The sequence below is a fragment of the Eurosta solidaginis genome, chromosome 5 (assembly GCF_040869045.1).
Source record: "Eurosta solidaginis isolate ZX-2024a chromosome 5, ASM4086904v1, whole genome shotgun sequence".
Lineage (NCBI taxonomy): Eukaryota > Metazoa > Arthropoda > Insecta > Diptera > Tephritidae > Eurosta > Eurosta solidaginis.
The window spans coordinates 23,983,630-24,007,434 of NC_090323.1; the positions used below are offsets into that span (position 1 = coordinate 23,983,630).

A 23,805-nucleotide genomic window follows, 5' to 3' on the forward strand; every position below is an offset into this window, starting at 1 on the left:
GTCACCCCTGGTCCACCTTTATGGCGATATCTTGAAAAGGCGTCCACCTGTAGAACTAAGGAACACACCCTTTTAAAATACTCATTATCACCTTTCATTTGATACCCATATCGTACAAACACATTCTAGAGTCACTTCTGGTCCACCTTTATGGCGATATCTCGAAAAGGCGTCCACCTATAGAACTAATGCCCACTCCCTTTTAAAATACCCATTAACACCTTTCATTTGATACCCATATCGTACAAACACATTCTAGAGTCACCCCTGGTCCACTTTTATGGCGATATCCCGAAATGGCGTCCGCCTATAGAACTAAGGCCCACTCCCTTTTAAAATACTCATTAACACATTTCATTTGATACCCATATCGTACAAACATATTCTAGAGTCACCTCTGGTCCACCTTTATGGCGATATCTCGAAAAGGCGTCCACCTATAGAACTAAGGCCTCTACTCCCTTTTAAAATACTCATTAACACCTTTCATTTGATACCCATATCGTACAAAGAGATTCTAGAGTCACCCGTGGTCAACCTTTATGGCGATATCTCGAAAAGGCGTCCACCTGTAGAACTAAGGATCACACCCTTTAAAATACTCATTACCACCTTTCATTTGATACCCATATCGTACAAACTCATTCTATAGTCACCCCTAGTCCACCTTTATGGCGATATCTCGAAAAGGCGTCCACCTATAGAATTAAGGCCCACTCCCTTTTTAAATACTCATTAACACCTTTCATTTGATACCCATATCGTACAAACACATTCTAGAGTCACTTCTGGTCCACCTTTATGGCGATATCTCGAAAAGGCGTCCACCTATAGAACTAGTGCCCACTCCCTTTTAAAATACCCATTAACAACTTTCATTTGATACCCATATCGTACAAACACATTCTAGAGTCACCCCTGGTCCACATTTATGGCGATATTCCGAAATGGCGTCCACCTATAGAACTATGATCCACTCCCTTTTAAAATATTCTTTAATACCTTGCATTTAATACCCATGTCATACAAACGCATTCCAGGGTTACCCTAGGTTCACTTTCCTAAATGGTGATTTTCCCATATTTTGTCTCCAAAGCTCTCAGCTGAGTATGTAATGTTCGGTTACACCCGAACTTAGCCTTCCTTACTTGTTTTTATTATTATTATAATTTGAGTTCTATTTTTAGAATGGTTTTTTTAAGCGCTTCTTGGGGATGAAATTTAAACTATTTTGTTTTTATATAGAACAACACCACAAAGTGCGGTTTTGACACCAACATATTTTTGTGTGTATCCATTGTAGCCATGCTGTTAGTTTTCAGTACTGAAGAGTCTCTCAATTAAATTGCGATCGGACTAAGTACTTAGTTTATCGGTATTAAGTACTGTAGTGTATCCATGACATTAGACGAACCGACCCGTATTAGATATCACATTTGCTAAGGTATGTCGCCAACCCCGTGATGATCAGTTAACTGAGTGGCGGAGAAGCTGGATATAAGCTAATTAGCTCACCCGACGCTGATTTGAATGGGCGTTAATCAAATTAAAGAAGATATCTAGTTTAGTGTGTAAAAAACTGAATACCAAACAGGTCGTAAGGGAATTACCACAGAAAAGTTTGCGTTGAAAAATATTAGTTGAAAAATAACTACAATAGCAAAAAAATTTTAAGAAATTCGTGCAGGTGAATTAAAAATTAAGTCAAAAATGACAGCAGATCCTTGTCATGCTAAAAAAGAAGCCAAATCCACCGAGATCACAGAGCATAAGGACAATAATGCCAACTTAGCGGAAATACTTGCGCAGATTGGTCAATTTGGTCCTTTTCAAATAATTACACTGGACCACGAATTTCAACTTTTTTTCTTTACCAGAAACGCCGTTATGAATTTCGTATGTAAAATCACCCCCTGATTTCGAAAATTGAGTTCATTTTTGATTCTATGGTACCGTTTTTGAGATATTTGCAATTTACCGTTATTCGAAAAAACCAAAAAGATGGCTCCCTTTAATTACGTATATCTCACGAACGGGTCAAGCAATTGCAAATAAGAATTGTTTTGTTTTTATCGGCCTGTTGATAAATGATTCAAGGTTCGATTCGAGCTCAAGGCCAGAACAATAATTTTTTTCTAATGATAATTATTGTTATTTTTTTTTTAATTTTTCTAAATTTGAAAAATTGTATTTTGTTTTTGGAATAGTAAGTAGAAAATTTTTCAGACAACCTGCCATAGCTGCGCAGATAGATCCATTTCGAAGGGTGCTAAGCCTTCATAATCAGGACGCTTTAGGCATGCTGTGCTAACCATTTAGCTATACAGCGGTGGTGTGTTTGACTGGCAAATCTGCTACTGCATGCCTAAAGCGTACTGATGATGAAGGCTTAGCACCCTTCGAAATGGATCTATCTGCGCAGCTATGGCAGGTTGTCTGAAAAATTTTCTACTTACTATTCCAAAAACAAAATACAATTTTTCAAATTTAGAAAAATTAAAAAAAAATAACAATAATTATCATTAGAAAAAAATTATTGTTCTGGCCTTGAGCTCGAATCGAACCTTGAATCATTTATCAACAGGCCGATAAAAACAAAAACAATTGTTAATAAACCATGAGCACTTGGGAATGTCAAACAAAGTAATTGACAATAAACAAAAATCCAACATTATCAGTGATTTGCACCAGATGGCGCAACGCTGAATAAATATGGTTGGTAAAAAGGAATAGAAGTAGCAGATTTGCCAGTCAAACACACCACCGCTGTATAGCTAAATGGTTAGCACAGCATGCCTAAAGCGTCCTGATTATGAAGGCTTAGCACCCTTTGAAATGGATCTATCTGCGCAGCTATGGCAGGTTGTCTGAAAAATTTTCTACTTACTATTCCAAAAACAAAATACAATTTTTCAAATTTAGAAAAATTAAAAAAAAATAACAATAATTATCATTAGAAAAAAATTATTGTTCTGGCCTTGAGCTCGAATCGAACCTTGAATCAATTGCAAATAAGTTTACAGAATCGGAAAGACGATAAAATTTGCTATAAATGCATCATACATTGTTTTTTGCTCAACCATATAGTTTTCGAGATATTAGCTCATCATTTCAGATTTTTGTTTTTTTTTTATGAAAAAATATGAAAAAAATTACTTTTTGCGAGGGCAGCATTCCAAAACCACAACTTTTTTCCAAATATTTTTTATTTACGTAAAGCTCTGTTTAATTAGAAAAAAGATAAGCTATCATCGAAGAAAATCGATGCAAAACTACGTAAGTTATAAGCGATCAAATAAAAATACCCAGGTTGCGCAATTTCAACGTATACCTCAAAACGTATGTATGGTATAAAGAAGAGTGAAATATCTAGGTATGCTCTGTTTCTATTTAGTTAAAAGTTCAATTTATGAATGAAATTACCCATATTTTTAACTTTTTTTTTTTTAATTTATTTATGTTTGTACTATATTCTAACAATCTATATCTTAATTTTATTTTACTATGTAGTCGAAATAATTATGTGTTCGACTTTGACGCTTATTCAGTTTAGGATCGGTTTCTCTTATGAGAAACCAGCAGTAATCACCCATCATTGCGACGTCCCAGAATCCTTGATATCGATTTTCAATTAATTTCATTTGCTGATGAAACCTTTCGCCATGTTCGTCACTTTCGTCGCCACGATTTGCCGGAAAAAAGCTCAAATGTGAGTGCAGAAAGTGAATTTTTAACGACATATTTACGCCTGGAAAGAAAATATTAGTTAGGTAAACAAGTTATAGAATTTTGGGAAACTAATTTTAATAAGCCTTTAATATTTACCCATTTTCGCATAATTATTGATTAAGTCGTTCACTATCTGCTCGACCTGCACGACCTTTTCAAAGCATTCCCACGCTGCTGCCTCAACTGATGAGAGTAGTCCTTTGAATTGATTATTGTTGATCAACTTTTTTATTTGTGGTCCGACAAAAATACCTTCCTTTATCTTGGCTTGAGAAATATCTGGAAAAATTGTTTTCAAATAGTCGAATGCTTCGCCTTCTTTGTCCAAAGCCTTAACAAAGTTTTTAATGAGACCGAGCTTGATGTGTAAGTGTGGAAGTATGATTTGATGTTATCCACACCAACGGTAAACTCGACTCTTTCCGGCCAATCCTTTCTGACGTAGTGGTCCTTACGAGCTCGGCTATCCCACTTGCAGAGGAAGCAGCAGTGCTTGGTGTAGCCACTTTGTAGACCGCATAGCATTGCAACGACTTTGAGATCAGAACATATTTTCCAATCATGCTCTTCATATTTGATAAATTTGAGTAGTTTTTGCATTTCCTCGTAGGTTTCCTTTGTATTTACTGCATGTGCTAGCGGGATAGAAGGCTTTTTGTTACCAATATGCAATAATACAGCCTTTAAACTCAGTTTATTACTGTCTATGAACAATCGCCACTCTTTTGAATCATATGTTTGACCAAACTCTTTGAATAAACCAGGAATGTCGTTGCAGTAGCATATACTGTCTTTCTTGGTATAGTGTTTGGAAAATGGTTCGTGACGAGTTCTACAATATATCACCTTAACATCGGATGATACAAATTTAAATTGTTGCATACGAGAAGTGTGGATCTCGGCCTTTTCCTTGGATAGTTCCAAATCTCTTATCCAATCATTAAGTTGTGCTTGTGATAGAACGTTTCTCTCCTTTCCCATGCGAAATTCAGTACAACTTGATTCCCCGCACTCAAATGTTACTGTTGACAATGGAACTGGATCCGCAACTGCCGTTGAATGTAGTACTGGTAATGTCACTGTAGGTACGCTGGCATAGGTTACTCTTCTTGATCTTCCAACGCCAAGTACTTTTGTTTGACAAATATAACACTCTGTTGAATGGCAAGTAGGTTCTCTCCATATCATTGGTGTATCAAATTGTATTTGTTGTCCGGATTCCGACTGAATCAATTCTACTCGACACGATGTACACAAAGTGTTCGGTGTCCATGGTTTTTCAGCATTTTTAGGCTCAATCCCAAAATACTTGGAGTATAAAGTTTTGATATGATCTGAGAACACTCGTCGTCGCCTTATGATAGTATATTGGCCACACATGAAACAGAACATATCTGGATCGTTATTACACTCAAATTCTAGCGTCCTTTTACTCGTTTTATTTTTTTTACTAAATCACGGTTTTGAAATTTGGCTTTGAATTAGGCTTTAAAAATTTTCTGTGTCTTATAATTTTGAAAATCTACCTGCATACTTACCCATAAGTGACGGAAATACATGTTTATAACTACATGCCTACAGCAGGTTTCGAACCCAACCACTCTTCCTTTCGATGCAACCACTCTACCTACTATAAAACAATTCGAGTATTAAAAGTACTATTTGATTTATTTAAAGAAAAAGTATTATCATTGTTATTCGTTTATCCGGATAATATCCCATTTGCACTTTATACCTTTAATATATATATAACATATATCTATATTTAACATATATCTACATTATATACATACATTGAAGTTGCGCAATCTGGGTATTTTTATTTGATCGCTTATAACTTACGTAGTTTTGCATCGATTTTCTTCGATGATAGCTTATCTTTTTTCTAATTAAACAGAGCTTTACGTAAATAAAAAATATTTGGAAAAAAAGTTGTGGTTTTGGAATGCTGCCCTCGCAAAAAGTAATTTTTTTCATATTTTTTCATAAAAAAAAACAAAAATCTGAAATGATGAGCTAATATCTCGAAAACTATATGGTTGAGCAAAAAACAATGTATGATGCATTTATAGCAAATTTTGTCTTTCCGATTCTGTAAATTTATTTGCAATTGCTTGACCCGTTCGTGAGATATACGTAATTAAAGGGAGCCATCTTTTTGGTTTTTTCGAATAACGGTAAATTGCAAATATCTCAAAAGCGGTACCATAGAATCAAAAATGAACTCGATTTTCGAAATCAGGGGGTGGTTTTACATACGAATTTCATAACGGCGTCTCTGGTAAATTTTGGCCGTCGACCAGTGTTATTTGTCTATTGGTTGGCATTGCAATGATGTTCAATGCAATATTTGCCTTGACATATATATTTACGTCGGCTGCTGTAGCACACAGGTAAAGGGCCAATTAATGGTGACTTATAATCATATAACCATAACCAGATAAAACAGCTGATCGAACCTACCTTATGGTAATCAATTTAATCGATTAATGGTGCCATACCATAACGCTAACGCCATAACCATACCATAGCCAACCAATTGGTTGACTAAGAGACTTATTTTTTTGTGGAATATGTTTGTAATTTTTTGCGTTTTCTTCATTTTTATGAAATTTTCACGATTTTTAGGAGATGGTTATGGATATGGGTATGGTTACGACTATGGGGTTACGGCTAAGGAAGTTTAATTAGCCCTTTAGGTATCAATAAAAAAAGTGTAAGTTAAAATTTCACTTTTTTACTATAATCACTATAATAAAATTTTAATTAGATACAGAATAAGGCCCCTGAAGACCGCACAATGATCCCGAAAGAATATTGGATGATAACTTCCTACACGACCTTAAATTGGCATCCATAATGGATAGATCACATAATCAAAAAATAGAACCTTAAGGTACTTGCCTGATGAGCAAAAGCTGACATGAGCACTTTAAGTCTTCTAGTTCACGTCACCTCCTATTTCTTTATCAAACTCAAATAACTTCATGTCACATCTTGCTCTGGAAAATATCACCCAGATGCTTAGCAGAACCAGGCATGCTTAACGAACGAAACGATATCATTTCGTTACGATAATCAACGTTAATAAACGAAACGAAGTCATTTCGTTTCGTTTATTAACGTTAAGAACGACAAATTAACGTTAATTTGACGATCTTAGCGTTAATAAACGAAACGAAGTGACTTCGTTTCGTTTATTAGCGTTGATTATCGTAACGAAATGATATCGTTTCGTTCGTTAAGCATGCCTGAGCAGAACTATGTCGGGTTATCTTACACTCCCCAAAATCTCCGCTGAGTATTTATTAAAAAAAATAAATATATGTACGGCGCGATAAACTCAGAAGAGGTTTTAGGCCGAGCTTCTCTTCCAATTTGCGTCTTGCTTCTTTTTTTTTCTTTCCTACAAATTGGTGGGATGGCACCGAACAACGGCAAGGCAGATGAGTTTTCACTGAGAACTTTTCATGGCAGAAATACACTCGGAGTGCTTGCCAAATACTGCCGAGGGGCGACTCCGCTTCAAAAATGTTTTTTCTAATTGAAAAGCCTTATTTCTAAAATTTTGATTTTGTTTTGCCCAGGGCGGGGACCCAGGATCTTCGGTGTGGTAGGCGAAGCATGCTACCATTACACCACGGAGGTCGCCATTGAGTATTTATTACAATAACAACAACATCTCCCTTGCCTCAAACCGTCGACTCTACGTCGACTTTGAAAAACTCCAAATGGAGCAGTCTCCGAGTATTTACAGAGAGCTCCTTCCCTGACCTCCGCATTGCTTGTGATGCTCAAATGAGGAACTAAAGTACTGCAAGTTCACGAATGCAGCTTTTTTAAGCCTCATAACGGAAGTCATAATACTGAAAACTTGTCCAAATTTCCAAGGCGAGGAATCGTTTGAGGCAGGGGAATGTTACATAGCGGTCGTCATTGGCTTGTCTAAAGTGTATTACATGGAGTCAAACACGAAATGCCTCTGCCTTTTTCACTCCATAAGCGTCTGTGGAATTTCAGTCACAAGGTAGCCTATTCTATTTGACACTAACGACCGCCCACATTCAATATTTCAATAATGCAGATGGTAATACAGTTAGGCATCCACGTCGTTGACATTACGCTGCCGACTTTCGGCCAATCACATTTCGATGCAGGCAAAGTTTTCAAAAGACAGATTCAGTTAGTCAAAAGTAGGAATACTATGCTCTTTTTGGTTTCAAACCTAGGCGCAGGGTATACGAAGTGAAGGCGGTTTTTTCGATATCGCAATGCTCTTAGTCTTGAGAATATATCTTCTAACAACACTCTTAAACACTTTTAAAAGTTTAAATTTTTCGTATGCCAACAGATGTAACATTACAGAATGTGACACAGCTTCAAGCGGCTATGAAGAGCCTTGGACACGATTCAGCATTCCAACTCAAAGCGGCGATTTAGACCAATGTTATCGCTTCGTGGGTCATTTCACTACCAACCAAACGTACGCAGCGTTGGCGAGCGATGCATCGCAGGGACTTTGCTTGGAGCAAAATTTCGATATCGCAAAAGAGGAAAGATGTGCGGACAACAATTTTAAATTTCGTAATAAGGAGGTCGCGATTGCGAATGAGGTTTGCGGATATCTTTGAGCATAAACGCTGCATTTCGGATACTAATTAACCCTCTTTTTATGCACATAGTTTGGCATTTACTGCGAGGATGAGTGGAAGTTGACTATGGTGGGCACTATAGGTAATCTAGGACAATTTATTGGTATGCTTTTGCTCGGTTTCGTGTCTGATCGGTAAGTAATAAAGTCACACATTTATTCAACAATTAAATCGTATATTTGTTTTAATCAATTCCACAGTTACGGCCGTCGCACAGCGATCGTAATTTGCGGTTTCTTAGGCGTAGTCTCCGGTGTTTCACACTCTTTTGCACCCAACTACAATTGGTTTCTTGCCTTTGAACTGTTGGATAACATCGTAACGAGTCCCACCTATCCTATTTGCTTTATATTGGCTATTGAATTTGTGAGTCCCAAACATCGTGTCGGTATCTGTACTTTCATTACCCTGCTCTATGTTTTACTAGGATTGGTGGCTGAATATTATCAAAACTGGCGTCTTATCTTACGCATCCTTTATTTACCATCCGCTATAATTGTAGCCTACATTTGGTTACTGCCAGAGAGCGTACGTTGGCTATTGAGCCAGAGTAAAGAGGAAGATGCTAGAAAAATACGCTGATCTTCTTTGGAATAAATATGAATGCAGTTCTATTGGATGGCGATAAATATAATAATTTCATTTTTGTAAAACTTGTCGAATTCCCCGGATTTGTCCTCCCCTACTTTACTATGCATACTATGGGAAGAAGGTATACGATGTTTGGTACGATGTTGTTGAGTGGATTGTCATGTTTGGTGACGGCGCTACTACCGAAGGGTAAGTCTTTATGTGCACCAAATAACGTAGGAAGTCTGGTTACTGTCTGTTACTTCTTTTTATGAAGTCAGATCCTCTGTAGACAAGCCGTTAGCTGAATGTAAGAATCTTGGAATATGAAAAGGAATGCGCTACTGGGAAATCCTGCCGTACAAAAAAAAATCCATTTTGACGCGGTGAGTCCGATTTCGGTTTCCCGAGGTTGCGTTAGGTTATAGTGGCTGCCCCTAGCAAGCCCATGGGGTGCACTAGGGCCTGCTGGCGCAATGTGAAACCACTGAATGCGCTTATGCCATTCCTCCTTTAAATAAAAACAAGTAAGGGTGTCCAAGTTCGGGTGTAACGTAACATTATATACTCAGCGTAAGCGTCAACTGCACATTTCATTTCAGATAAATTACTTTTCTACATAACACGTGGCACCGCCCGTTTAAAAAAAATGTCTCCCAATTTCCGCTTACAATAAAACTTGGTAAGTGAAATATCATTGATTCAAAACTATTTTTTGCTTAGTTATAGCTTATTATTCTAGTCTACGCCCCTTTTGAATTTGTTTTATATCTAAGTTGCCGTGGTCTTTAACCGATCCCGTCCATTTTTACTAGAAATATTTTCTGCTATAAGGAAAATATGTGTACACAATTTCATTACGATCCCTTAATTTTTCTTCGAGTTATGGCTCCCGAAACATAGAAAATTGCTTAGTCATAAAAGGGGCGGTGCCACACCCATTTAAAAAGATTTTAGTGTTCTCCAATTTAATGTTATAATTCAATTTAGAAAGTAAAATTCTATTGTTACCATGCTCTTTTTCGCTAAGATATAGCTTATTATTTTCGTCTACGACCCTTTTAAAAATCTTTTATATAAAAGTGGGCGTGGTCTTTAACCGATCTCGTCCATTTTTTCTAGAAATATTTCCTGCTATAGGGAAAATTTGTGTACCCAATTTTGTTACGATCCGTTAATTATTCTTCGAGTTATGGCTCCCGAAATATAGAAAATTGCTTAATCATAAAATGCCATGCCCATTTTTTTAAATTTGAAGATTTTCCTATTTATTGTTATAAATCCACTTGGGAAATGAAATACTTTCTTTTGCAAAGATATAGCTTATTTTATTCGTCCACGCCCCTTTTAAAAATCTTTTATATAAAAGTGGGCGTGGTCCTTAACCGATTTCGTTAATTTTTCTTCAAAGCATTCCTTGTAGTAAAGGCAACCTCTCTGCCGAATTTTATTACGATAGGTTTAACGATTTATGATTCATATTATTTGTAAAATTGATTTTATCACAAGTGGGAGGTGCCACGCCCATTTAAAAAAAATTTTTAAATTTTTACCAGGAGTCTCAATATCAGTCCACATGTCAAATTTCAACATTCTAGGTGTATTATTTACTAAATAATCAGGTTTTTTGTGTTTTCCAAAATGTTATATATATAAAAAGTGGGCGTGGTTATTATCCGATTTCGCTCATTTTCAATACCAATCTATTCTGATAAGCTCGTGTACCAAATTTGGTGAAGATATCTCAATATTTACTCAAGTTATCGTGTTAACGGGCGTACGGACGGACATGGCTCAATCACATTTTTTTTCGATACTGATGATTTTGATATATAGAAGTCTATATCTATCTCGATTCCTTCATACATCTACAACCAACCGTTATCCATTCAAAGTTAATATACTCTGTGTGCAAAGCACGCTGAGTATAAAAATTGGAACAATTATTCCATTTAAGGTAGCGTAGGATGCCTTCAATTTCAGCAGAGCCATGCTTTGTTAAGCAGCCGATGAAGTGCTTGTACAGACATTCCATGCATGTCCTAGCTAGAGCCGGGCATCTGCAGGGAAAATGTTCAAAACTTATCTATATCCGCCTCATCGCTACAGCTTCTACATATGACTTTCGTTGGCATGCGCGTGCGTTCACTGTATACTCCCATAGAGTAATGAGCCAAAGGAGGGACAATTGAGGGACACTTGAGATTGATAAGGATCCTAGTTCGGTTCTCATTTTTGCGCGGCAAAGTTTGTCGGGACATCCCACAAGTGGGTTCCAATGCCCATCTTTTTCGGTAAATACAGACAAGATAAAATGATTGCCCGAGGTAAGAGGAGGAAGAAGTAGCGTCCGTTCTGTCTTATTCTGTTTAGTGGCTTTTCTCCCTAGTTCATCGGCAAAACAATTCCCCGGTACACCACTGTGACACTATATTGTGTGCACCGAGGAGCTGGTTCGTTTAGCGACAGTATTCAATCTATTGCTACTTTTGAGGAAATGATTAGAGTGTTGATAGCTTGAGTCACAGTAAATTGTGACGGACGTGAGATTCTTAGATAGTAGCCATCGAGCAGCCTCTTTCATGGCTGTTATTTCTGCCTGAGTGCCAGGATTTAAATAACGAGTCGAGGACCGGTGCTAACCCACCTCGTTCAAGGCGGCACTGATTTATATCCGTTTTTTAAGTTTACGGTTGGACCAAGATCTATTAATAATCAATTTTGATGGGTGACTCATATTCAGCGCGTCAAAAAGATCCGCACACTTTTATCTGTAGAGATTTCCCAGGCTCTTTTTATTTCTTTTTTACGGCTTTTAAATACAATGGTTAAAAATAAGAAAGGAAATAAAAGGATTTCTAGGTTCGGGGTTAACTTGCAGGCTAACTTCTAAGAACGGGGAAATAACATTTTTCCATCGAGATCCCGACAAGAACAACGAGTGTTTCGCACGTTCACAGAATCGCTCATTTTTTGTTCGCTTAATAGTGGCAGTAGATTACGGGAATTTCTTCCAGCTTTCGAGCTAAGGCAGTGGTTACGGTATTCATTATGGTAACTTGTCAACTAGTCGATCAGCCCTAACACCACAATTGGGAAGAGCGCTCAGTACCTGCTCACCTTCTCTTGATGTTGGCAGGTTAAAGTAAGCATGAACAACAACAGGCATGATTTCAAAGGCCTTTGTGATGGGCTTTTAGACAGGTGTGCGAAGAGAAAAGCTTATAGGCATGATATCAAAGGCCTTTGTGATGGGCTTTTAGACAGGTGTGCGAAGAGAAAAGCTTATAGGGCAGTGGTAAACACCGATATAGACATTCTTTAGACAAAATTATATGCGTCGCTGTTGCTATATGACCAAATTGGCCGGTTCTCTCTCGCTTTCTATTATAATTGGTTTGGAGAAGAGGCTTGTGAAAGTAGTGACATTAATCGCCAAAGCGCAACCAATTCATTAGCTAGTTAGCAAACGTAATATGGCCGCCACTTCCTGATACGGGACTTGAACACAAGGACCCACTCTACACCCCACAGCACAGCAGTCGCCTAATTAGATCACGAAGATGGGAAGAGAAACCTCCTGAAATAATTATTTTCAACAGAGTTGCCAAGAATTTTTATTTCTCAGTCATTTTACAAAAATTTTTTCTTCCTACAGGTGCTTTTGCTTGGCGGTTAGCATTTTTCTTAATAGGTAAATTAATGGCATCTTTTCAAACAATCTATTTCTACACTTCGGAAATATTTCCCACCAGTGTGCGAAACAGTTTGCTGAACTTTTGTTCGATGATGGGACGTGTTGGATCAATGTTGGCGCCACAAACAAATTATTAGTAAGTTGTTACTATAAAAAGAAATTATTTTTTAAATATTATTCTTTCAAAGGCCAAATACCATGCAAGCGCTCCAGCGATATTATTTGCCACTTGTGCTGTCACCAGTGGTGCTTTAGCGCTTTTGTTTCCTGAAACCAAAAATACCGTCCTAATAATACCTAATAATAGTAAAACCGTAAGTTCTTGTTGATAACACGTAATACTCAACGAGAATAGGCCAATAAGTTCTGTAGAAAAGGGTGCATTCCGATAAGTTTTTTAGCCGTAGTATATCACTGTGAAATGGCGTGAGTAAGAGAGTTCACGTCCTGCTTTAATCTGATTCTCTTATTTGGAACAATAATGGTTTTTTTTTACGTTTGGTAACTTTTCCAAAAGTATTATCAATGATGATCGTCCTTTGCGGGATAGTGATTCAGTACGTAGCGGATTCAGCGTGACTAGCTTAGCACGTGAATATTCTAGGTCACTTTACCAGCAGGGGATTGGTCCTTTTTATGAGAGTGTTGGCAATTATGATACAACATTTGTAAAATTAAATGATCTGAGCGAAGCCTTGATCTTTTCTAATATATCAGACTGCAATGTTTGCGATCTTGAATTAATGTCACTAGATATCTTTAAAGATGTCAAAATTAGTACCTTAATGGTGCTTGTTGTTGTGTTAACAGTGCTTCGTCCAATTCAATATGTGCGACCACTCACAAATTGTCATCAAAATGGTCTAAGGGGAGTCCAAAAAAAACTAGCAGTTTTAACAGGGGTGGACCATAGGGAAGTTGGTGATAAAAGCGTAGGTTCCATATTACAATTAAAAAGTTGGTTGGTGTCATGTGGGGACACATCGCATGAAGGACATACATTACGTATGTGGGGGTTGATTCTAGACAAGTAAGAGTTGGACCTGTTACAGTGTCCAGAACGTAGTTGGGCCTGGGTGACTTGTGTCTCGATTGGTAATGTGCTTTCTTCTTTTGCAAGAGTAGGATAGTGTATATTGCCCAGAATTCGGGAAAGGAACATCTACATCGATAACGTATGTTTATTGTTTATGATATTGACGTTTCGTTTGTTAGCTCCTGAGATTTGGAGATTAGTGAACACCTTAGCCGGTTAGTTGATATATTAAGGGTGGACACTGTCAGTGTCATTTTAAAATAGTAAAAGCTTAATCTATCTGGTAGTTATGTAGATGCGAGTCGCATCTTCGTACTTAACAATCGAACCTCGTTTGTACTTATATTTCATGAATGAAAAGTATTGTAAAATCAATTGTAGTTATGTTGTATGTAAGTTATATGTATGTATGTATGTTTCTAATAAAAGTCAGATTGATTCTTTTTTAATTAATCCAGTTACAGAATATATTAGTCTGCAGTACGGATTCAATTTACATATGTACGTGTGTATGTAGTATGTATGTTTGTATGCAGCTGAGGGAAGTATATTATTTGTAATTTAATGTGAAAAACACGTGAACACGCTTCTAACCGCAGCTTAAAGATAAAATAAGTAAATAGTTATAGTTTTAGCAGCTATTCTACCGTTATTAACTACAACAACAAACAAAAACGAGCAACTGAAAGTTCTCGATATTATTTGACGTTACGATGTTATTACACCTGTAATTGTTTAATGGAACAAAAACGCGATAAAAGCATTTTATTTTATTATTTTATTTACATTTTTTTATTGTTATGCTCGTTGGTTTGTTAATAATATATGTATTTTCACCTCTATCTCTGGAATTTTAGTATTATTATTTATTTTACTTAACAGGGTGATACATAAATATACAAATGTAAAATTAATGTCAGGTGGCAATCTTGTAACATCATCCATAATGCCAATGTAAGAGAGCTTAGCACGTAGAGGGTTGCCTGTTTATAAAATTTTAACTAAACAGCATAGATACAAAAGATAAAATGTGATAAGGGTGTGTGGTAGGTTAGGTTGAACTGGCCGATCAATAAAGACCTCACATAGACTGAATGAGTCCATAGTGTTACCAGAATTTGTTTGACGAGCAAACATAAAAACCTCAATTAGGTAGCAGGACTTACGTTATCAAATAACCCAGTCCTTTTGGCAAATACTAAAAGTTTTCTAAGACCCAGCATAATTGCTGCCTCGAGATCTGGCAGCTCTGTCTCCCCTTGTAGCTGGAGCCTTGACCTCGCTAGCGCACGAACACAGAACATGCTCAGCCGTGTCTTCCTGCAGCTCGCAATTCCTACATCCGCTCTTACTGACGAGGCCCAACTTATAAGCACGTGACGCCAAAAGGCAGGGTCCGGTTAGCATGCCAATCGTGAGCCCTAAGTCTTCTCTGTTTAGAGATATAAGCAACTTTGTGACGGATTTACACATGATCTTAGAAATTTTGCAGCACCGCGTTTTTGTACTGCTTGATGGATCATATGCAACTCCTGTCTTATTTCCAAACGAATTGGGACGTCTACCGTCAATTCATTGAGTGGTTCAATCTCCTTTGCCAACACATCGGCCTTTTTGTCATCTTCTATCCCATCATGGCCGGAAACCCAGCACAGATGCATGGTCCGGCATGAGAGAAGTCTCCCCAATGCTTATTTGCATTCCAGTACACTTCCGGATGAAGTACTGTGTGAGATTATTTCCTTGATCGCCGCCTTACTATCAATATATCTTTATATTGACGCAAGTGCAGCTTAATCACGCTTCCTCTAGAGCATTTGCTGCCTTCTTCAGGACTGCAATATACACTTGAAAGACACTGCAGTAATCTACCTGTTTCTGGATCGACACAATAAACAGCAGACCCGACCCCTTCCATTAGTTTGGGACCATTGGTATGAACTTTTTTGTAATTTCCCCACCCTTGCGCCAACCCTTGGGCTCATTGTGACCCCCAGGCATCTTTCGAGGCTCAGGCGCGGTACCATATTATACCAATATTAGATGCCGCTATACTTCTATGGCCATATTGCCTGCACTCAAGCTGTCCTGAGCTTTGTTGCATTTGCTCACGCTATATTTTTGGCCTTTAGGTCTGCAGACCATTCTGCACGGCATGCAATGCTGCTATTGGGGTAGTTTTAGGGCTCCCGTTATGCTACTCATGGCTAATCTTCATAACCCCTTTTAGGTAAAGTGGCAACCCTACTTAAAATTAAAAAAAGCCTAGAGCTGCAAGTCTAAAATACTAGTGTTTTTAAGTTAACTAGAGCTCACCCAGGAGTTGAAGTTAAACCACAACAGAGGCAACTTTACCACAAACAAATAATTTCGGGCTAATTTTTATCGTCGAGTTACCGGTTTGTTATCTACTTATTATCGCTGGGTCACGGGGTTGTTATTGCTTCCTTATCGGCTTGCTATAGCCGAGTTACAAATGTGCCATGGGTTTTATAGTGAAGTTTTATCGGTATATAATTCATAACAAACAGATGAGCCGTCGATAATATGCCGATATCAAGATTTCAACAGTCAAAACATCGATATTAAATCGATAAATTTTTCAAAAAAATCGATAATTTTTCTATAATACAACGATGGCACTGGGATCTAACACTCTGATAACAAATCAATAACAACCCGTTATCGTTTGATAACATATCGATAACTTTTTGATATATAATCCATAACTTTTCGTTGGTATATTAATAACATATTGATATCTTTTTGATAAGAAATCGATAAACTGTCGATAAATTTTCGATAGTAAAGCAACAATTTTTCGATAAAAAAACGATAAGTCGTCGATCATATATCAGTAACTCATTGATTACGTTTGTTGTGTAAAACAATTTAAAACACTTCGATAACAAATCGATACTCGTCAATACTTCGTCGATAACACATCAATAACAAACTGATAACTCATCGAAAACAAACCTTCAACACTTCGATATCAAATTGATAAGACAATCTGGTTTTGGTTCCGGTTTCGGTTTTGACTTTCCTCTCCCCTCCTTTTCGTTTTTGCTTTCCTTTTCTTAGCTTTTTTTCCTTTCCCAAGATGTTTACCTTCAAAAATATTTGGGGTGAATACTACATTAAATACTTTTCCTTTCATACCCATTTTGGAATATCTCATTTAATTTAAAAAGGATTCAAATACGTGGCAATCTTGTAAATAAGTAGGAACACGGAATTACGAGAGCTAAGAAAGTAGCATGTTACTTAAATTATATTTAATATAAATGGATAAATCCCATTTCGAATAATAATGACTACATCAAATTACTTTGGCAAAGACAGAAATATTATAAGGTTAGGTGGTATTAAAATAGGTGGCAACTTTATAAACACATCTTCAGCTGCAGCAGCAAATATCTTTGTTCCAAATTTCAGTCACAACGCTGGAGCCGTTTGCGAGATAGTCGTGAGTATTCAAATATACAAGGAAACCTAGATTAAAATCATGCCATTGTAACGTCAAGTGAAACGATAGACTTAAGGCACAAACTTTATTTATTTTTTATACCATTCATGAATATGAAATATTTAGTATATTTGGGAGCTAAGATGAAAGGAAAATAATCGTCAGGTAAAGGTAATGTGGCTATCAATCCGGACAATAACAACAGTAACTAATGAATGATTTGCTCATTCCATGTTCCCAGCAGCTCAATCTTATTAGAAATGTAAATCCCCGTCATATATATGACTTTACTATGATTGCATCTGGTTGTGATTTGCATATTTTAATTGTAAGCTGTCTGACTGGAGGCAAATTACAGAGAAATTGTGATGGTATCGATTAAATACTAAGTACTTTATTCCAAGGTGATACTCGGCTAATAACAATAATAATAACAACAAGTAAGAAAGGCTAAATTCGGGTGAAACCGAACATTACATACCCAGCTGTGTACTTAGAACGCTTTTGTTGTTTGCCTTGTGTGATTAATAGTGTTATAAGGCTGCACAATAATACTTATGTATATGGTTCTATTCTAAACTCATTTTCGTTCAAAAGAAGCGAAAAGAATACACAGAGGCTATCAGTAATGAACTCGAGCGTGTAGAAATGCAGTTCAACAGTTGTAGCTATGAAAAAAAATGTTTATGTCAAATTTCGTTAGGATTTGGAGATTTTTGTTCAACTTACGGCATTAAAAGTATTTTGTGAAGAATATCAAAAAAAGGGACGCATTACGCTCATTTTCAAAATTTGTTTAACTGCCTCATTCTGTTTGACGATATCGTCTCCAAAACGATCATCGTTCGTGTATTCGTATTATGAATTGCAATGCGATAGACAAAACGATAACAGCTGACTGTTACGCAACGAAAGTGCTCGATTGGTATTCTGTATCACGAGAAGGTGCTACCAATACGAACACAAAGTGTCAAAAACAAACAATTCACCTATCGTTTTGGTTGAAAATGAGCGCCACTAACAAAAAAGTGCGTATTATTAATTAATTAGTTATTATTGTATAAAAAAACTTGTATTTTATATTAGAAGATTCAAAAAAGACCACAAGCGCCCAATTCCTCGTGCTTGTTCATGAGCTGTAAGCAAATGTGGATCTGGCCAGAGGAGCACCGGTATATGGCGCAAATAATAGAGCAATAGCTTGATACATTTTTATTATATTTATTATTTTATTTCACTTACAAAACAAAACACATGTGCACATATTTGCAAGTTAGACACTTACTATCGTGTAGTTGACGAACGACGTAAAGCTACACGATAAACGGCAACGTAAAATTTAGAATACTATGAGCACACGATATCGTCCAAGCAGGTATCGTTCGTTGAGCGTATCGTTCGCCAAACAGAATGAGGCTGTAATAAGTTTTGTTTTTAGCTGAACCATACCACTACTGAGGTAGAATATCAGTCAATGTAGTTAAATACCATAGAGTTATTGCAAACTTTGTTAAGGTGAAGATCTTTAGGAAAAGGGGTGTGGGTTTTAACCGATTTCGATTATATTCACTCAGTATATATAATTTGGCAAAGGTTATGTCTCAGCCAAATTTCAATGTAATATCTTTAACGGCTTTTGATTTACGGCTTGTCAAAATTCCGGCTTGTTAAATTTCATTTGATTAGCGGTATTCGTTTTTGAATTATCTAATTTTTTCCATTTTTATAATATTTCGATGTCGAAAAAGTGGGCGTTGTTATCGCTTATTTCCAATACTAATCTATTCTGGGTCCAGATAAGCCCGTATACCGAATTTGGTGAAGATATCTCAATATTTGCTCAAGTTATCGTGTACATGCAAGGACAGACGGACGGACATGGCTTAATCAAAAAATTGGTTTTTTTTTTGATACTGATTATTTGTAATTATACGGAACTCTATATCTATCTCGACTCCTTTATACTTGTACAACCAATCATTATCCAATCAAAGTTAAAATACCCTGTGTACATGTACAGCTGGGTATAAAAACTTGTACGAGATATGAGATATAGCGCCGACAAGTTTGAGGCCAAGGTTTTTTTTGAAATTGTTAGTGTTCTACTCACATTTTGTTTCAAAAGAAGGAGCACTGCCTTCAGTGATGCTATTTCGGTTCATACGACGGCAAGACGAATGGTTATTGTCACATGAATTTCGTCCTTATCAAAAAAAAAACCATGATCCTATGTTTTTAGGACCGTTCTACGTTTTTGATATTAGCCATAACCGTTTAAATCGGTTTCATCTTTCAAATCCGAAGCAAACCCGTAAACATTTTAGCCCGTTTCATATTTCAAAGTAAATGACATTGTTTAATTTCTCAAAGCCTATATAGCTCTAACTGTAGCTGCGACGGTTTAAAACAATTTATTTTTTGAAACCGAAGGCGTTCAAATCCGTTCAGTTTTCAAAACGAAACTTTCACCGTTCGAAAACGGTTAAATTAAAAAAAAGAACCAAGTGAAACCTTCAAATCCGTTGAGTTTTCAAAAATCAAAAAGCGGAACCGTTTCGTTTTGAAAAACGTGGATCGGAACCATTTAAATTTTTTTTAAAACCTGTTTGAGGCTGTTACGTTTCTTGCTTCGACTCTGAATACATCCTTTAGCGATTCGGACGAATACAATCCGAATATGAGGTCATTAGCTGGTCACGATGGATCTACGGCTTTCCTATCACTTTAGATGGCGCTGTAAGCTCAAAAATCTTTTCGAGATGAAATAAGCAAGGCTCGTCACATAGAAAACATTCTAAAAGATTTTCGAGCACGCTACGTTGATATGACGCCCTCCCGTTCGCTAAATAGAAGCCTATATGCTTTGTAAAACCGAAACCAGCATGTCATTTTAAACCGGCTCATTCCTTTACCCTGATGGTGGGAATTTTTAATTTACTAAAGCACACATACAAAACTTTTTATCTCAGAGTTGGTTTTAAAATTTCTTAAAATAATTATGAGTTTTTACCCCTCATGAGAAGCTTACTTTGAGTTAAAAAGATAACCTGCCGTTCTGCAAGTAAGCTGCAGCTGCAAAACTTATCAACCGCCCCTGTATTGATTAAAATAAAATTACACTCCCACAAGCTAAACTTATTCATCGACATGTGCCACTTAAGCATTCGAATTTTATAACAGCTGGTGAACGGTGCGTCGAAGAGCCGCATCTTTCTTCAAACACTTTTATTTTGCTTTCTTCAAACTCATTTAAGTACACTTGATATCAACGGTAATATGCAAACGTTAAAACATGTCGCGCAAAATCCGGAAGTTCCTCCACCTGCTGTCACACAAAGCCAAAAAGAATCTACATTGGATGCCATATTTATAAGATTGGGTGAATTCGGGCGCTTTCAGATTATGATACTCATGCTAATTTGCTTTCCTGTGCTTTTTAAATCTATGTCATCGATCACATACGTTTTTACAGCTGGCAATGTAGCGCACAGGTGAGCTGAAATGGTGACTGGGGGTTAAAAGAGACAGAGTTGCATTGGGGGGATCGCAATCAGATGCGGAAAAGTTAGGCATCCTGCCTAAACAGAATTATTTAACCTATTGAAGTTAATTAAAGACCAGTTTTATAATTACCCGGGCTTAGTGTAAACAGGTCAGTGCATTATTTAACAGGCTCATGAAAACTATAATCGATTATTGAAGATATCTGAAGTCAAAACCACAGATTTAGAAAAAATTTTATCGTATCTCTGTATATGATGTTACGCTGCTTGAGGTCGAGCGTAAAGTTTGGTATACATTTTAGTGCGTAAAGGGCGGCAATGAAAGTAGGGACAACCATCTTATGTGTGTGTGTTTGTCACTGAATTCCTGCATAACGAATGAACCGATTTCCATGACATTTTTTGAATGGCTCAGAGATTGGAGAGAAAGACCCACTTTTGAAATGTAGAAGCAATTTTCGGGCCACTCAACGTCTTCGGGGCTAGTGTACCCCGGAGTATACATATATATAGACTCATAGAGTGAAATAGGTTAATAGATGTGGCCATAGTGTGCAAAAATACAATTGATATTTACAGTTTAGTACAATCCGAGAATGGAGACACTATTACTTCTCGAGTTTATGTATACCAATTTTAAAAAAGTTTGCCGAATTATTTATTGGTCTTCTTCGGGATTCGTTGAGGACCTACTCAAAACGATGTCTGGACCCTTAAGGCATACGTTGGGTATATTTTCGCAAAAATGTCGTACTGGTTTGGGATATTTTTGGAATGACTCTAGTACCATTCTGGACCTTTCGTAACGATGTATGTACTACTTCGAGATCAGTTCAGATATCTGCGTGGCTATCTCGGTGTTCCTCGCGACTATATCGAGACCATTTCTTTCTATTTTGGGACTTTTTCGTAATCATTTCGGCAACATTTTAAGGTAATTTCAGTATAATTTTTGAACAGTTATAAAAGAGCTGCATAGACTTGTTTATGATTTGCTCTCTGTTTGTTATCGAAGAGTTTTCGGTGTTGTATTTGTTGTTATCGATTTGTTGTTGCCGTATTACCGTTTGTTATCAACGAGCTATTGGCTTGTTAGCAGTATGCTATCGGTTTGTTGTTTGTTTTTTTGTTTGCTTGCCATCAGCAACATATCGGCTCGTTATAAGTGTAATATCGTTCGTTATAACTCGTTAACAAAATAGCGATAATTTGTCGGCAAGAAACCTATTTCATAAAACATCGATAACACGCCTATAACTAATCAACAACACGCCGGGTAGCGGGGATAATAATTGGACACGAGAAAATGGCAGAAAAAAGGAGATAAAGTGGAAGATATAAGGGGAGAAAGTAAGGAAGATAAGGATAAGGGGAACATCATTTTTCAAATGTATTGCGACGAATATTAGCATCACTGTGATGTTAGTAAATAATCACAACAACAACAAAAAGCAAGCAGCTACACTTATGTACAAGGGAACGAAGAATATTCCGTACACACAACCAGCAGCTTGAAGTAGGCGGCAGCTAAGAATATGGCTAGAAGAAAAACATAAACTACAGATATGTGTATGTACATATATAGCTAAATAACCAAGCATGAGATACAACTGTTCTAGAAGGCATGTTTGTGAAACGTCTAGACCCTAGTAGAAATGGGCGAACGAGGTAACCGAGAGTATAAAAGCAGCGCAAGCTAAGGAATCAGTAATCAGTTTGATTTAAACATGCTATTAGTGAAGTATTATTGTTATTGTGAAGTACTACTCCCAAAGTAGTCTAAATAAAGACCGTTTTGCAATATTGAATATTGGATTTATTTATTCGACAGTTCAGGTATTCGAACGTTAGTAGAAGGTTCAAAATAATCGGAATCCCCCAAAATTCGTTACAGTAGGGACATGGTCGAAAATTTTAGTTTATTTTTTAAGTAAAGTTTACTGCTGTGGCGGCCACCGTGGTGTGATGGTAGCGTGCTCCACCTACCACACCGTATGCCATGGGTTCGCACCCCGGACAAAGCAACATCAAAATTTTAGAAATAAGGTTTTTAAATTAGAAGAAAATTTTTCTAAGCGGGGTCGCCCCTCGGCAGTGTTTGGCAAGCGCTCCGGGTGTATTTCTGCCATGAAAAGCTCTCAGTGAAAACTCATCTGCCTTGCAGATGCCGTTCGGAGTCGGCATAAAACATGTAGGTCCCGTCCGGCCAATTTGTAGGGAAAATCAAGAGGAGCACGACGCAAATTGGAAGAGAAGCTCGGCCTTAGATCTCTTCGGAGGTTATCGCGCCTTACATTTATTTTTATTTATCATTTACTGCTGATTTTAAACTATCTTTTAAAACCACTTAATAGCTTTAAGCAAGTTCTTAGATATTTTGGTTTTAATTTTAGTCCAGACACTTGAAAAATAAAATTTTCCATGAGAACTTTAAAATTAAAACCAAAAAGTTTTACAAGTACCGCGGTTTACTGCAGAAGCTGCAAAGATCCAAATGCCAGGGAGACAGTAGAACACTTTATGTGTAAATGCCCGGCTCTAGCTAGAGCCCGGCTAAGGTTCCTTGGAACCCCGTTTCTAGAAGACCTCGGAGGGTTATCTGTGATAGCAATCCCAAGTATTCTTAATTTTATCAACAACTCTGGCTGGTTGTAATACATTGACCGTAACATTCCGTAGGTTTTTAGACGAGTTACATGGCATCAAAACGGCTTTAAATAGCTACTTGGGCGACCAGGGTCGCAGCCATTTCACCTACCTACCTACCTCCCGGTTTTAAATTTTTGTGGTCTATATTATAAACTATGAAAGGATACACCCAATTTTTAATATATTTGGGTTTAAATTTTCGTGCAGAAGTTTTAAAAATAGAAATTTTCTGGACTAAAATTTAAATGAAAATGTTTCAATTCAAAACCAGTCATGTGTGCTCGCGAGGACTGCATTAAAAACCAAAAAAAGGTTGGTCGTATATGTAAACCAAAAAGTTTAAGATCTATACCAAGAGTTTCAACAACAACAACGTCTGCCGGGAGTGCTAGCATTATAATAAAATAGTCAAAACATACATTTTTCAATTATTTTTCTTATTTAGTTACACCTCAAGCTCTATCCGTTGCTGAGACAAGTTTTGTAAGACATGTCTTTCT

The 23,805-nt window shown here is 37.0% G+C and overlaps 1 pseudogene; it reads left to right on the plus strand.

The window, feature by feature from the left end:
• The first annotated feature begins 1,710 nt into the window (after positions 1-1,710).
• LOC137254132 (solute carrier family 22 member 4-like) lies at positions 1,711-22,171 on the plus strand (annotated as a pseudogene).
• The last annotated feature ends 1,634 nt before the right edge of the window (positions 22,172-23,805 follow it).